Raw genomic sequence first — 16,547 nt, 5'->3', positions numbered from 1 at the left:
CTGTGGGGGGACAAGCGTTGTTTAAAAAGCTTACAAGTGCCTTTATTATGGTTTATGCTCATATCACATAATGTTAATTAAGGGTCTCTTAAAGTGCTGATTTTAATTCTTTAGATTAACATTGTGAGCTTAAACAAATGCCCTCTTAAACTTCAATTCACCCAGGGTTAAACCACTTTATCTTTAATGTGACAGCAAACTGGGTGTAAGCAACATTTAGGACTTTAGTTTGCTTTGTTGAGGATCAAATTCAAGAGTTTGACCCCTTAAGTGAGTTATTCTGTGTACATTTTCCCTCATGTTAATATAAACTCTTGAATGGCTAGCCTGTTTGGTAAGTGGTGAATTAAAAAGCAAATCAAACATGAAGCATTAGATAAACTAAAATTAGACAGATCTAACAGCCATGAAATGCCTCTAACTCAAAACAACATTTTTGTGACCATAACTCATTTTTCTCTCCCATATTATAGATGGAGTTAGTAAAGTTTTATATGAAGGACACTTGAATAGCTTCTGTTAAAATTTTAACATCATAAATCATCACAGTTGCTTCATGATTCATGCCTCCTGCACAAGAATCTAAACTCTGACTGCACTGATGGGCTCAGATTTCTGTTCTGTTTCACTTTAATGCAGATCTGATTGAGTTATATGAGAAATGTTCACGTTAAATAATAAACTTCAGATAAACTTCAGATGGATGAGATGACAAAGATGTTGGACTCGTTATTTACAATTCATACCTAGCAGGCACTTACAAGAGTGGGTGCATCATGTTCTCTAATAAATCTGGAATTAAATGTGAATGATGTTTGTTGTGTCAGGGCTTTACACAAACTGCAGGAAAACTGGTATTGTTTGCAGTTATCACAAAAGTACAGAGAAATAACAGTAAACTGTGTGAATAACTGGCTAATGTGTTCATAATGGGAGTGAGAGGGTGATTTTGTGTATTAACAGTTCATCGATGCTTCATAATACAGTATAACATAGTTCAGTGTATGTTCATCATCATGTTTATGTTGTGTCATATGTTTGATTGTGCAACTCTTTTTGCTCCTCATTGATACAAATGAAGCGATTTTAGATTTGAGAGAGAAAGTGATTAAAAGGACAGAGAAGAGAAAAGTGAATGGGGATGTTTGATTGGTTGAGTGAGAGCATTAGATGAACTAAGTGGAAGAGAGTTGAAGTGTGTGGGTGGGTTTTTGAAAGAGTGGACATTTGCCTGTTTGCATGGCCAGCTGAGAGCTATCAAGTTCTACTTGACCCACTTGCAGAGTGTGTGTGTGGCGTGTGTGTGGTGGTGGTAGTGGTGGTGGTGGGGTGTCTGAGGTCAAATGGAGACAGTAGAACAGGTATTGGATGACACAGATGTTTTCACCTATTGGGAAAAACACTGACTGATATTTGGCTAAATGACCTGCAGTTTGACTTTTATCCAAACAAGATTAAATGAGAGCAATGTAGGGTAACTGAAAGTCCAATATGTTTGATATAAAACAAAATAATACAACATTTGGTTGAACAAATAACGTGAAGTCTTTAACAAATGAACATATGGACCTCAAGTGAGAGTGGATGGCCCAATCAGGATCAAGACACATCACCAACCAGCCAAAAAGAAACTGGAAGTGTAGCACTACAGCCTTAAATCCTTGATTTGTATCCTCTAATTACAGCGCAGCCGTCATGCCAATGTACTACAATTTACAGCAGCGCAGAAGTGCCATAATTACAAAAAGTAGTCCTTATGGTCACAACAGGAAAATACCTCATTGTTTTAATAAGTATCTTGTTTTAATAGAACAAGAAGATCTTCATATAACAGGATGTAGTTATTTTGGTGTAGTAAAAAAATGTGTGCGGGTATGTTAGGGAAATATTATGTCACTCTCTCCACAACAAGTTTGATAGATGAGCAGATTATTCACACATAAAAGGTGTACAGTTCTGCATGTGCCTAAAACAGAGACCTGAACCTGGCCTGTACCTCTGCCTTCCAGACCTGATCTGACTGAACCCACTATGAATTTAGGTCCTGACCCTGACCAGAGCTGGGCCTATTCTTTTTCAAAGACAAATTTCTATGCATGCTTTGGAAAGGCTTTCTCATACATAAAAGGTAACTTATCTGACAACATCATTAGACTAACACAAAACATATAACAACTTCTACCAGCCAATTAGCCGTAGTATCTGTGGTAATACACACTTTGCAAGTCAACTGGTCATGTTGCTGAACTCTGACCTGTTGGATAAGGCTCAATTTTTTCCCGGTAGTTGCATGTCCAGCCTCTGATGTTTTTGTTTTTGGAAAATGTCCAAATAAAACTCATCCCAAAAAGCCTTCCTACAATATCTGTTTCTTTATTTTTGGTCTGGCAAAGCCATGAATTAATTAATTCGAGACTAATTTTTTATCAGGTTGTATAGGTGACTGGCAGCACTCAGAATCATCTTCCTACACCTGATTACAGTATAAGAACACACTGTTTAATGGTCATTTTTAGCCTAATTTTCAAACTGGAAGAATGAACACAGCTGGACTGGAAACGTCATATAGATTAGTGCAGCATATAACTAACCTGACAGATTGAATTTTTCTTCTTTTGCAATAATTGAGCTAATGGGATGTAGTCTGGCTGTGTGAGAAGATCTAGAGAAGGCCGAATTCCAAAAATAAGCCTTCAAAAAACTGAAATTGTGTCCAAAGCCAAATGTGTGGTTAACCTTAGGCTGAGCTCTAGGCTTTGAATTATAAGACCTTAACAGTTCTGTGAGATAGCTTGGAACCAGCCCAAACACTGATGTAATGTATGCATTTCAATTTAAACATCATATCAAAAATTTAGCATGTATGCTGTATGATAGCAATGTTAGTACAATTTGGTTGGAAACACGACACATCCAACCATCAAACCACTTGAAATACTAAACTTTACGTTCTTCGTATTGACTGCCCTCCCATGCCCATTCCCCATTCCCTGATCCCACCCTGCACCGCACAAGGCCCCACGTTAGTATCAGCGGAGGGGGAGATTTCTCACCGGCCAGTTTCAGGAGCTGTCGCCATGCCCTTTCCAACAGGGAATGAGATTAAACAATATTTACGAGGCTCCTCTCAATAACCCAACACTGTGAAGAAGATGTGCTGAGAAGACCTAAATCAGCATCATAAGATTTCAAATGAGCTCGTCTCAGCTGAGAGGAAGACAGAGTTAGAGGGTCACTTTGTGCTGTAATGTCCCCTGAAGGCTTTTACTGGTCATCAAATCTCATAAAGTAGTCGGCGGATGTAAATTGACTAGAGCTTCAATGAGGATTGCATTCACTTTTATGACAATTCGGCATCCGAGTTCTATTGTTTTAACGTGAAATTAATACTGCAGAGAACCCGGCTTTCAAAGGATTTGATTTCATCCAGGCTCTCCGGTGGCACAGGCCTGTAAATAACGCATTTATTAGGAGGGAGGTGGGGGGATTGGGCATTGCATCAGCCACTTCGGGAGAGCAAAAGGCCCTGGAGTGGCAGAGAACTGGGAGGACAAAGAGGTGGGAGTTAGTGAAGAAAGAATGAGAAGAGGAGCTAAAAAAAGGGAGCGTTTGGTGGACTTTGGAGAGTCCTTGACCTCGCCTCAGGGGTCAAGTTTGCTGCATTAGCTCTGGTCAGAATGTGGTAATGAGCAGTCACGTAGAATAAGGGTTTTTGAGAAAGTAGGCCACATGAGGCGGGGGGCGGGGGGGTAGGCTCACACCCATCCAACCCCAGGAAAGAGAATCAATGGAGGCAGTAGAGAGGCGGTTGACAGGCCGTCCTCCCCTGTCTCTGGGCCAAGGTGAGTCACACCGCCGAGAAATAAACCTCCGGTCTGAGTTCTTGGAAATATTAGAAGCAAAAGCAGGACAATCAGATGAAACAGACAGCCGAAGCCCTGCATGTTCTTCTCTCTGTGTCTCTGTGCAAACAACAGCCACTTTGTTGTATAAAATATGAGATGGGTGTTTGGAATGGCAGAATTTATTTTTTTTTCTTCTGGAGCTGTCACGCCAGAGATTTCGAATGCATGACATGGACCCGTATAATGGGCTGCAGGGGACATGCAAAGTGAAAGAGAGCAAAAAGAAAAAAAAAAAGAGACAGACAGAAAAAGTAAACTCATTTGCAAAGGGGACTACACTTGTAATTAAATTTCATGCTAAAAGCCCTGTTCATCATGCACTCTCATTTGCAGCCCTCTTAAATATGCATGAATTTATTTTGCATGAGCAGGCACAGTGTCTACACATGAGACGTCACACATGATTTGCTGGGACAAAGAAGGAAAAATAAAAGGCAATATTTAACAGTTTGATCTGATCTGAGCTATCAGAAAGGCTCAGTGATGGGTTTTTACTTGTTTTTTTTTTAGTCACAGATTTTTTCACTGTCTACCTTGCATTGTAATTTCAAACCAGCGTGCTGAGCTCCTTTCTTCAGGGCTACATGTATTCTTCATGTGCTCTTCATGTATTGTTTAGAATTACATCAGGGGGCATGTGGCTGTTATCCTGAGAGATCACAGCATGCTCAAACAATACAAACATCAAACCATGCCTTACTATAGATCAAATTGATCTGTCTTGCAATATATATATTTATGTGTTGCCACGGTGCTCTCTCTCCAACACTGCACCGCTGTGTAATTTTTAGCTCCATCTAATTTCTCACTCGATTTAATATGTCTTTATAAGAATCTAATGAGCTTCAATTGATTTCTTTAGTGGAAGGTTATCAGGTAACATACATTGAAATTCAGAAAAGAACAAAGAACCTTATTGCAGGTTTCACTATCTGCAGAGTTGAGAAGTTTCTAAGGATGATACGGTGGCCCAGAGAACTCAATGCCACAGCAACTGAGGCAAATGGACAAAAAGATAAGCAAGTGATGAAATTACCCTCACCACTATACAAGATCACTCACACCAAGCTCAGTCTAATAATAGCCCGGGTCAGATTTACTGCAGCTTTCTTTTGTGCCTCTTTCTCAGGTGCAGGTGTGACACGTGCTGCATTTATCAAACAGGCAGTTTGCGTGGTCGAGTCTCTCTCTTCATTGCATAAAGCAGGATAACACAAATAATAGGAGACATGTTATCAGAAGTTGATTATCATTATTTAATTCCTGCACTTGTCACTTTCATACATTTCATCAAACTGGATTTAACAATGTTCATTAAATTCAACCTCCACTGTTACATAATTGAATTATTTATGCACATGTCACATTTAATTGCTGCTCTTGTCACCTTCATATATTTCAAACACTTCATTTCTTTGCCCATAGCACATTCCATATTTCCTTCTCACAGTCAATATTTAATTTTATGTTTTATATCCCATTTCATGAATATTGTTATTCCATTCTGTAAATAGAAATGTAATATTTAATTTTAATATGATTTTGTTTATTTTATTATTTATTCTTCTATGCTGTTTGTGAGAGTGAATGCCAAGACACATTCTGCTTGCATACTTGACTAATAAAACAGATTCTTATTCTGATTCTGATTATATTGTATATTCTGTTGAATTTATTAAAGTCACACAATTTGCATTAAATATAGACTTGTATATTACTAAAATGTATATAAAACAATAACACAAATGAACAGTGGACAGGGAGTTGTGTTTGTGTTCATTAAACTTGAATTTAATTTTGGTCATCAATGAACTGTAAAGTCACTACAGGCTGCAACTAAACTTTTCTTTCTTTGTTTAGACATTTAAGTGCGTGTTTGATTGCATTTACTTCAGTATTAACATCCATATCAACCCCACCTGCTGCACTCTGAACTGCTGCTCTCTCTCTCTCTCTCTCTCTCTGTCTCTCTCATGTATATTTTGTGTGTCTTTGATTTGTTTTATGATATCACTCCATCTGCTTTTCATTCCCCACGAACATGGTCATTGCCTCCTAATGACTTCTATTAGCTGATGATGTAACAAGCTGTCGTCACAAACAAAATGAAAACCACTGTGCACATTTGTGCACCATTTTCATAGAAAATCTGTCTCAGAATTCCTGACAGGGTGCACAGAATATATCAAAATAAGAAGAAACAAATATAAGTAACCATGTAAAATATACATTATGACATCAGGAAATTAAGGCAAGAAGGTTTAATTTCTCCTGTTCAGGGGAGCTCTACCTTGTAAAAGTTGGGTGGTTTTTCCTTCATAGATAAAAGTTTAGATAGTTCAGTAGTCCATCAAGCCTTTGCTGTAGGCCAGATCTGTTACCATATCTCCAGAACTGAGCTATAATAAGTTTTGCTTGTAATGAATAGAATGTAATAGTAGGTTACAGTCAGCTGTTAGGATTCCTAGAACAAGTTTAGGGCATGGTGGTTGAAAACTTGGTTTCAATCTTTATCCACATTAAAAAAAAAAAAAACACCCTTAGTTATTTTTAATTAAGAGTTTAACACTCACAAACCAATCACAGAAATCTCAAACACAACTTTAGCAGAGGATAAACCCTGTTATTATACACTTAACAGTAACTTAACAGTTATTAATTAATTAATACTAATTACCAGCATGTTCATTAGTTTTAATTGTTATTCTATTTGCTTGTGTATTTTTGTATGCAGTATATGTCACACTGTTTTCTTCAGTTACTTCTGTTTTGTCCATTTGCTGAATAAGGCACACACTATTCTATATTTTTTTATATTGTTAACAAATCCCATGAAAAGAAAAAAAGCTCCGTCATTTCCTAAAACAGCTGGTCACTGTACTTTTTAACAAATGTTACTTAAACAGTTAGAAATAGTTTGTTGGGGACTATTTTGGCAGATGAATCCATGTTTGGTGTTCTGGTGAGTATTTCTGGCAGCAGGATGGTGTGTGTGGGACTGAGTCAAAATAAACTACAGTGTGTGTGTTCATGGTAATGAAGGAACATGTCACCCAGTGGCTCACTGATGTGTTTTTAATATTTTTTTGGACAACATTAGAGCTCTACGGCACATAGGAATAAGAGTCTGCACATGGGATTAGACAACATTAAGAAAAATATAGAATATCGCAGCTTTTTTCTTTTCTGCATTGAACTATTTGGGCCACCGTAGAAACTCAGACAGAAAACCATAGGTGGAATCTCACGGGCTGCCAGACACTGAATGAACAGTATCCCATTGTGAAGCCTCTGTGTTTTAATAAATCACCAAAGCAAATGCTTTGTGTTCACTAAATGGTCCGCTCTCTTTCTATTAGCATCACATTTAGGCCCGGTGCACTTTGAGAACGAGAGCATTCGACACGACAGCATTCTACTGCATATTTAACACTGTGGGACCAGCGCAGGGAGGATCGGACTCTGTAAATAAGTAAAAAACAAAGAGAATGAGTGTGTGTGTGTGTGTGTGTGTGTGTGTGTGTGTGTGGCTGGGTGGGGGGGGGTTACACAAGAGAGAGAGACAGAGTCAGAGAGATTTTCCATGGCTAAAAGTGTAACAATGCTTCTCTGTTCCAAGTTGCATAATTCAAAAGCCATCCCCATCCTGTTGTGTTGTGTTCTGCTTCGCTTCAGGCCGGGTCCTGAGACACTTTGCTGAGTCCTCCATGATTGAGACATCATTGTACAGAGAGAGTGAGCGAGCACGAGAGAGAGAGAGGGAGACAGAGAGAGAGAGAGGAAGCGTCTAGCTCCATTTTGCTCGGCCCTCATTGGAGCAAATCACAGTTCCATGTTTACGGCACAGCAACCGTTTTTTTTTTTTTTTTTTTCTTTCCCAGAACACACTTTGCATTTTAATGAGGGCCTGGCCTGCATACTAAGTGCACATTAAGCCGGCTCTGTGGGGGTGAGCGCGGCGATACATCACGGTCAAAATGAAGCAGCACTCCTCAAATTTTAAAGTGAACAAAAGCTGAAGTTTTTCCGTCCGGGGGTGCGGGGGGGGGAGGAGAGGTGGCTCTAAGTAGATGTTGTGATGATTTTAAAGAGGTTATTTGGTTGCACAGGAGAGTTTGGGGAGGCGGAATGCCGGGGTGAGAGCTGGCAGAGGGAGAGGGTGCTTTAAAGGGATAACAGCAGGGGTAGGGACGTGGAGAAGAGTTGGATTTCAGGGCTTCCTGAATAGTTTATTGTGAGGGTGATTACAGCTGAAATGGTTGGCAGATAGTGTTGGTGATGAGAAGGGGGAGATGAAGAGCGAGGCACACACATACACACACACACATATACACATACACACACAAAACAGCTCATATTGTTTCAGCTGAATGCGTCATATAAGTTATGTCCTGATTCCATACTAATTCTATACAGTTTGTAATATTGTTGCAGTACAATGTTTTGAAGTTATTTTATAAAACAATGTACATTACCATTTTGTACTAACAGGAAATCATACATTACATCGGCTGACAGACTTTAATCAAACTGCAACTTTTAAATGTCACTGCCAATTATACTTCATACAGAGAAAGCTAAATGATTTGTTGTTTTTCTCCTTCTGTCTCAGTGATTTATGTTCTGTTTTGCATCTGTGAGAAGCTTCACATTTCCTTTTGTGAAATGTACTGTTGGGCAATAGTAAAGATCAAAAGCACATTCAAAAATCAAACATGTTTTTAGTATGCTATGCATAATGACTTTTGCTGCTTAGAATTAGTATGTAGTATGGAAATGGGACACAACCACAATCTCACATTCTGCCCATTCAGTTCAATTTGATTTCAGTCACTTTTTAAAAAATGTGACCACACTACAAACAAAAAGTACCTACATATTTAAACACAAAGCTTACTCTAAAATTCATTAACATATGTTTTTTTCCAAACAATCTGCATTCATTGATTTTCTTATTACCACCGGGGGGCAGCAGAAACAAAGTGTAAACATAATTAACATAGACATATTATCACTTTCTAAAGTTTGATGTTTTATATAATGCAGTTCTTTTTGCTGACCTTATATGTGTTTATAGTGTGTAGAGACAGTAAATACAATGCAAAGCCTGTTCTACGTCAAACACTTTGGCTATTTCATTTTTTAACTCAGTATACTATTTCTGTATGCACCCCGAAGTGATCAATATTAACATTTATTATAACAGTGGGGTATAATACTCACATGAACAAATTGTGTAAGAATTTTGTAAAATAATTAATCAAAATTATTTAAAAAATATTATGTAAATTATTGAAACTCAACTATTTTTTTTAAATGTTATTTCATCATTAATTTTCATAATTTTAAATCTCCTTTTCAAGATGTCATTGTGACATTTTCCCCATTAACATTATTTCATGTCAAGGTTTATTTCATATAAAGTCACTTTTCATAGATGATAGCAGCATATCCAGGTACTTTGCCCTTGTGTCATGCCCCCCGTCCCTTTTTGCATTGCATTTTTAGCTCAGTGGGTAGACAGTTCCATAGTTTTGCTCCTTTAACAGAGAAAACTGTCCAAATAAGGTTTTGCACATTGCAATGTGACAGTTTCGTTTGTTGAGGCCTGTGTGCTGACTCTACTGGAGTGCTGGTGTCTTGTAACAAATACATTAAGCAAAGAAGGAGCATGACCATGTAGGCATTTAAATGTAAGCTTTAGGTTGCAATAGCTTATGTTTCTCCAAGATGTGACAATGGTGCAACCTCATTGTTTTATATCCATGATTTTTATTGTCTTATACTATAGTGATATGATAGGTTTTATAGTTGATTGTGAGGATTGTGACCAGGTAGTGATGCAGTATGATAGGTGTGAGAATATCATGGCATGCATGTAGCGCTGGGCTGTGCTGAAAGGCAGATACTTCCTGATGAGTTTGAAGCAGTCGAGATTTGATTTAACCTTTTTACAGATATTATTTACTTGTTAATCAAATTTTAGATGTGAGTCTAAGATCATACCTAAGTACTTGACTTTGTCAACCTCACCGATGACTTCATTCTTTATTTTTACCATAAATCTTTCATTATTGTTTTGTTATCGTAAAGAAAAACAGATTGAAACTGTTTTTTTTGTACAGGGTTCAGAGTTAAGTGAGAGGACTCCAGTCATTGCGATACAGAACGTAGGGATCCAGTAAGCTGGTCAGCTGCCTTGCTGTATGTTCTGGCAGATGTAAATGACCGTATCATCTGCATACATTTGGCAGTCAACCCCAGAACATCTCTCAGGTAAGTCATTGATAAACATGCTAAATAGCAATGGACCTAGAACCAATCCCTTGGGTATCCCCATGTTATTGACATGGAGGGTGGACTTTTCTCATTCACTCTTGCACATTATACTCTTCCCCTGAGGTATGAGTGTAACCATTGTGATGCATGGTCAGAGAATTGGAATTTGCGAAACACACAACACACTGTGGTTAACAGTGTCGAAGGCCTTTTTCAAGTCTAAGAAGACTGCTCCCACAGCATGACCTTTATCCAAAAGGCCTTTTATTTTTTCAATGAAATAGCAGTTAGTAGTCTCAATAGAATGTTTGGGTCTGAATCCAAATAGTTGGGAGCCCAAATCCTATGGCCAGTCAGGTAAACAATCATGTTGTTGCTAATCAATGATCGGCATGGTTATATAGAAAAAACTGAAGAAATAGAGGTTGATGAAAAGTCCGCTAGCTCCAAGGATAATTTATACAATGTAAAATGCCATATATTTATACTCACAATATTAGCATGTTACAGGCTAACATTAAATTGGGATTTCTTTGACTTTTCAGTGTGTTCTATGTACTGTGCTTTCACTGTGTCCTTTCAGTACTATGTACTGTCAAAGCATTATCCATTCAATGCTATGACTTTTAACATTATAACTGTTGACTTTAACATCATTAACTAACCTGTGATGAAGGTTTTGCCACAGACATACACGTATTGACTGACTGGTGACACCATATTTGAGGACCCATCAGATTCTGTGACCCGCAGTGATGGAAGAAGTACGCAGATCCTTTACTTAAGTAACATTTAACTCAGATTACCAATAAGATCTGTTTTAAAAAGAAACTGAGAACAGCAATTATTCAGAAAGAAATAAGTTTAGACTACATATGATATTCTTAATGTGAAGGTTCATTATATTTGTGGTGCTAACTTAGGCAATGCTTTACTGAGCACTATTTGGCAGTTATATATACTTATATACTTTACCTAGCTTACTAACTCTTGCTTTAACCATTCTCTCACATTATGAATGTGAGAGAACTAATTATTTTCTATTATTTCTTATTTCTTTTATTTAATTTTGTTTTGTTGATACTGTGGTTTGTCCGTAATGTGATTTTTGAATGTCTTTTCTTTTGTGTGGACCCCAGGAAGAATAGTTGTTACTATGGTAATAACTAATGGGATCCTGAAGAAGTAAATAAATAAAATCAGTCAGTACATTAAAACCTGAAAGAATGCAGAAAATGGCAAATTCTCCATTAGTATAAAGATGGTTAATTAAAAATGTATTTGATAAAGACAGCTAATGCATATTTATTAACGATTCAATGGATTTTTTTCAATACCATTCATTAAAATGAGAGGAAAGAAAAAACAAACAAACATGAGATGACCCAGTTCTAACTGTAATAATTCTCTCTGCCACTCTCTTCATGTGTCTTCATCTCTCCTCACTACTGGTGTGACTTCCTGGTTCAGTTCTTGGTTGGCGTGGCGACAGGGTTGGCACATGCCAGGTCTGCTCAGACTCAAGCCAAATCCTCTGCTGAGCACCGGGAATCAAACCGACACCAATTTGTCCTGTCGCCTAGCAGGAGTCAAACCATGGCTGACAATATCAACTGTTTCCCGGGGCTGCGACAGTTGTCAGCGCCCCAGCAGAGGAACACATTAAAGCTCAATACAGCCAAGTTCAGCTCGCTGTTTAACACTGAAGCTTTTTCTGCTTTGTTATGTATCAGGGCGATTTGGGGCTTTCAGGAAATGCTGCTGTCTGTTATTGTAGTCCACTTGTGGTATAACAAATGTTCCTTCACAACACATCAGTGGGTTTTGATGATTAGTATTTCTATGTCAGACCTCAGCCTGCCTTCCGGAGCTGTTAAACCCCTTTAAACTAGCTTGTCGCATGTTGGTGAAAAGGCTTTTCCAGAAGCTTGCTGGTCACTTGCAAGTGTTTAAAGACTCACACGGGTGTTTCCTGTTACTATGGCTGATGAGATCTTTGTTCAGGTACACTGGGAATGATGTGTGGTCACCAAATTGATAGAAACCATTGATCAAGGTGTAAGCTTTCCCGCTCAGATGCAACAAAATGAAGAGAAGAGTGAGTGAGATGTCAATCAGGCACAGTCTGTTCACAATCTTTACAAAAACTGTAAAAATGACAAATTGTGGTTGAGGGGGGGTGGAGGGTGAGGGTTAGGGTTAGTCACTTCCTCGAGTCTTGTCGTCACCATAAGGTTGCCAGGCAACCAGCAGAAATGTGAAAAATGAGAAAAAGTGTGCCAACCAGCCCTGCTCTCCCCTACTGTATGATTTATATGATTTGATCTTCAATGGAAAATGTCCTAAATGGTTGTTTAGACTGATGGATCTTCATTATCAAAATGTACCTCTGCAGTCTGACAACATAACAAATCTCCCACATATTCTGACATGATCATATTTATTGATATAAACAGTGCATGTGACTCACACTCCAGCCTCACACATATCTTTCACTGAGGACAATATGGGTTTACTGGCAACTTTACCACCCTGCACATAGCATCCTCCACATCCATAGCATTTGTTTTCTGCTAGATTCCTGGCAGAAAACAAAAGGCACATTGATGAAGCTGAATTCGATATCTTATCATTAGGCTTGTTTGAGATGAACAGCACCTTGCCTGGAAAGTGGACGGAAACATGCAGCAGCAGCAGGGGGCAGTGATGAAGAGCTGCAGTCTAGTCGTACAGTTTCCAGCAGCATCATCAGAATATGCAGGAAGTCACAGAAATATTTACATCCTGTTAGATCTGATCCTGATTTAATAAAATGTTAGATCAGTCTACTCAATGATGTAGGCTACTCAGTCACTAACGGTTGTTTTAATTGCATTCTCTACTAGTATAGCCGAGTAAAATTACCTGGTACCTTGTGATCATCAAAACAGCATTTAATCCATAATTACCAGTATTATTAAACTATTTTACATAGAAATTCAGCTGATAGCAGATGACAGACAAGAGACAGACCCTGGAGAGCAGAGGAGAAGAACAGGAAAGAGACAGCAGCAGGTGTGTGTTTTTGTGTGTGTGTGTGTGTGTGTGTGTGTGTGTGTGTGTGTGTGTGTGTGTGTCAGCACAACCTGCACAAGCATTTAATATCAGATACTTTAAGGCTTTTAGTCAAGTTGTATTGTCATAGTTACTTTCAACGGTTACTTTTCATTTTCCAGTGAGGTACAGTGCTCTCCGTAATGAATTAGAGATATCCCATATAGGACCTGTATGCTATGTCTCTATTCATTAACACTAGAACCACCAGGGGTCACTATATACCTAAAACCACCAACAGGTAAAATTTACCTGTGCACCTGGCTACCACATTTCTAATACTAAAAAATGTACTCTGTCATTGTATTAAAGCTTTGTCTTCACAAAGGAATGTCTAAAGTCATGAAATGAGTTTGTTTAATCATCTGTGTTTTGGTCCTGTTGTTTTATAATGTAAGCACTAATCGCTTTGCATGGCCGTCAGTCTGTCAGTCTAAAATGACACTGAAAATGGGTATTAAAAGGAAATATCTGCATATTTGGGTGGTGTGATATTATTATAAAACCACATTCATCACATAATGAAATAACTCATGTTATTTAAATTACCAAAGTAACCTAAATACCTCAAATGGACAATAACGAGCCATAATATTAACGATAAATAACCACCACACTTATGGGTGATTTAATGTCACAACAAAATCCACATGACAAAGTCAAGCACACAATTTCATCTAATCAATGACAATGTGTGGATAAGAGTTTTTTTATTTTTTTATTTATAACAATATAATGCAAATATAATTTCTCTTTTGGTGTTCAGTTCATGAAAACAGAGTAAGGCAACAGGCAAAAATAGTCTATAAACAATAAACGGTCACATAGCAAAACAAAAATGATGAATAATCAATAAACTAAAAATAAGTTTTACACACAATGAACATTTGTGTGTAGGCTACATCATCTTCATTTGAACATGTGATTATATGTGTCTCTCAAATACACTTTGAGCAGACATTCAGCACTTTGACCGAACATTTTCCACACAGCTTTTGTGCACTTCAGCCACTTGATGAAGATTATTTATTTATTTTTTTTTTTTTTAATTTAATTATGACTTGACGTAGTTGTCAGATCACACACTCTATGTGAATATCTATATGAATGAATGTTTAAATACAAGCTGCATGGAAATAAATGCATTTCATATATGAGTAAATTTTACCCGGTGGCAGTTATAGGTATAAATGTCTGTTTTTAATCTGGATTCATCTTCACTATGTTTAACAATAGGGGTGCTACACAACATAGTTTTAGGAATAGTCAAAGACTGGTGGACATGAATATTTTATTAAAACATAGTAATGTGCAACTGAAAAATGTTCTAGTGTTAAAGAAAGAAAAAAAGCCTGACCACCAATCCAAGTTGGCTAGGGGCCCATCAGACATTTGTGCCCGGGGCTCTATAACTTAATGATTTCAGCCTGCACCTGGAAAACAAGGACACTCATGTTAGAATGCTGTTCATAGATTTTAGCTCAGCATTCAGCACTATCATACCACAACAGCTGATAGGGAAGCTGAGCACACTGGGATTCAACACACTTTTTTGTAACTGGATCCTGGACTTTCTCACCGGAAGACCGCAGTTGGTCAGGATAGGCAACAGAACCACGCGCACCAGTACACTGAACACATTGAGCACACTGTCCCCAGGGATGGGTGCTCATTCCACTCCTATTCACCTTGCTGACTCATGACTGCACTGCTGGATCCAGTTCTAACCACATCATCAAGTATGCTGATGACATGATAGTGGTGGGTCTCATCACCAACAATGATGAAAACACTATAGGAGGAGGTGAAGTGAATGGCTATGTGGTGCAATGACAATAACCTCTCCTTAAATGTGGGGAAGACTAAGGAGATGATTATCAACTTCAGAAGAGGCCCCCCTGCTGGCCATCAATGGCACTGCAATCAAGAGAGTCAGTAGCACCAAGTTCCTGGGATTGCACATTGTGGACAACATGACCTGGTCCACCAACACCACAGCTCTCACCAAGAAGGCCCAGCAACAACCCCACTTCCTGAAGAGCCTGAGGAAGGTGAACACCCCCTCACCCATCATGACCACATTCTGATGAACTATATTACTGCCTGGTACGGTAACTGCAAAGTCTCAGTCCACAGGTCCCTGCAGAGAATAATGAAAACTGCATTGTAGGTGTCACTCTCCCCACCATAGCTGACATCTACAAAGCCCGGTGTGTCTGAAAGGCCTCAAATAAGGTAGCATAGTACACCCCTCCCACCATCTCTCACCATCTCTTTGCACTCCTGACATCTGGAGGGGGGTTCCAGACCATCTGTCCCAGGTCTGCCAGACTATGGAACAGCTTCTTCCCCATCAAGACCATCAACCATCAGGACTCTGAACACAGGAATATTGCACCCAAACATATTCAGCAGTACCAACACAAGACATAGCTGACCAGTGTATATCTGTTTTTAGTGATTGTTTATTTGTTTTTTGAATGATTTTTAGTGACTTTTAGTCTGCCGTATATGTTGGACTATGGAGGATGATATTTTGCTCCCCAACAATAAGGATCTTGAACTTGATGCCCTGATCCTTGCAGTCTGTGAAGATCAGCTACGGCGCCTGGCTCCAAAAAATGCAGCCACCTCAGTCTCATGAGGTTATCTTTGCCTATGTGTCCATGACATCAGAGCAAGTCGGGATCAAGTTGGACACAAATCTAACCAGCATGCATTGTGCGGGGTGATCGCCGGTGGTCGATTCTGCACAGGCTTGGCTCATCTCAAAAGAGCTGATTTACCTTGAGGTGACTGAACACTGTATGAAAACAAAAAAAGCTGTAGGTAAAAAGCCAGTCAGGGGGAATAAATCTGCACTCCCTCTTTGCTGCCATGTGTTTTGCCTGGAGGAATATCACACATGATTTAACCCCTGAACTGCTGCGAGGAAAAAATCTGGGCCGGGGGGCTGCTTTGTGTTCGTGTGTGTGCATATGTGTGTGTAGGTGTTTGTGGATTGTATCACATTCACAGAGAGGTTATGTCAGCCATCCTTGCTGCATACTTGGCTGTAATCCTTTATGACAGGCTGTGTGTAAATACCACTGACGTTTGGAGCAGTTGGATATGGGTGTAAGTTGAAAGGGGAAAGTTGAATCCTGAGCAGGAAGGTGATGTGTCAACTTTTACAGAAACATTCCAGGTCTGTATATTTACAGAACCTCATGGGGAAGGACAGAGGCCAAAATGGCAAAGAGTGAAAGTTGGGTAAAAAATATCTTTCTA

This window comes from Thunnus maccoyii, chromosome 8 (genome assembly GCF_910596095.1).
Source record: "Thunnus maccoyii chromosome 8, fThuMac1.1, whole genome shotgun sequence".
Lineage (NCBI taxonomy): Eukaryota > Metazoa > Chordata > Actinopteri > Scombriformes > Scombridae > Thunnus > Thunnus maccoyii.
The sequence above is the reverse complement of the archived record's forward strand: the minus strand, read 5'-3'. Positions refer to the sequence as shown.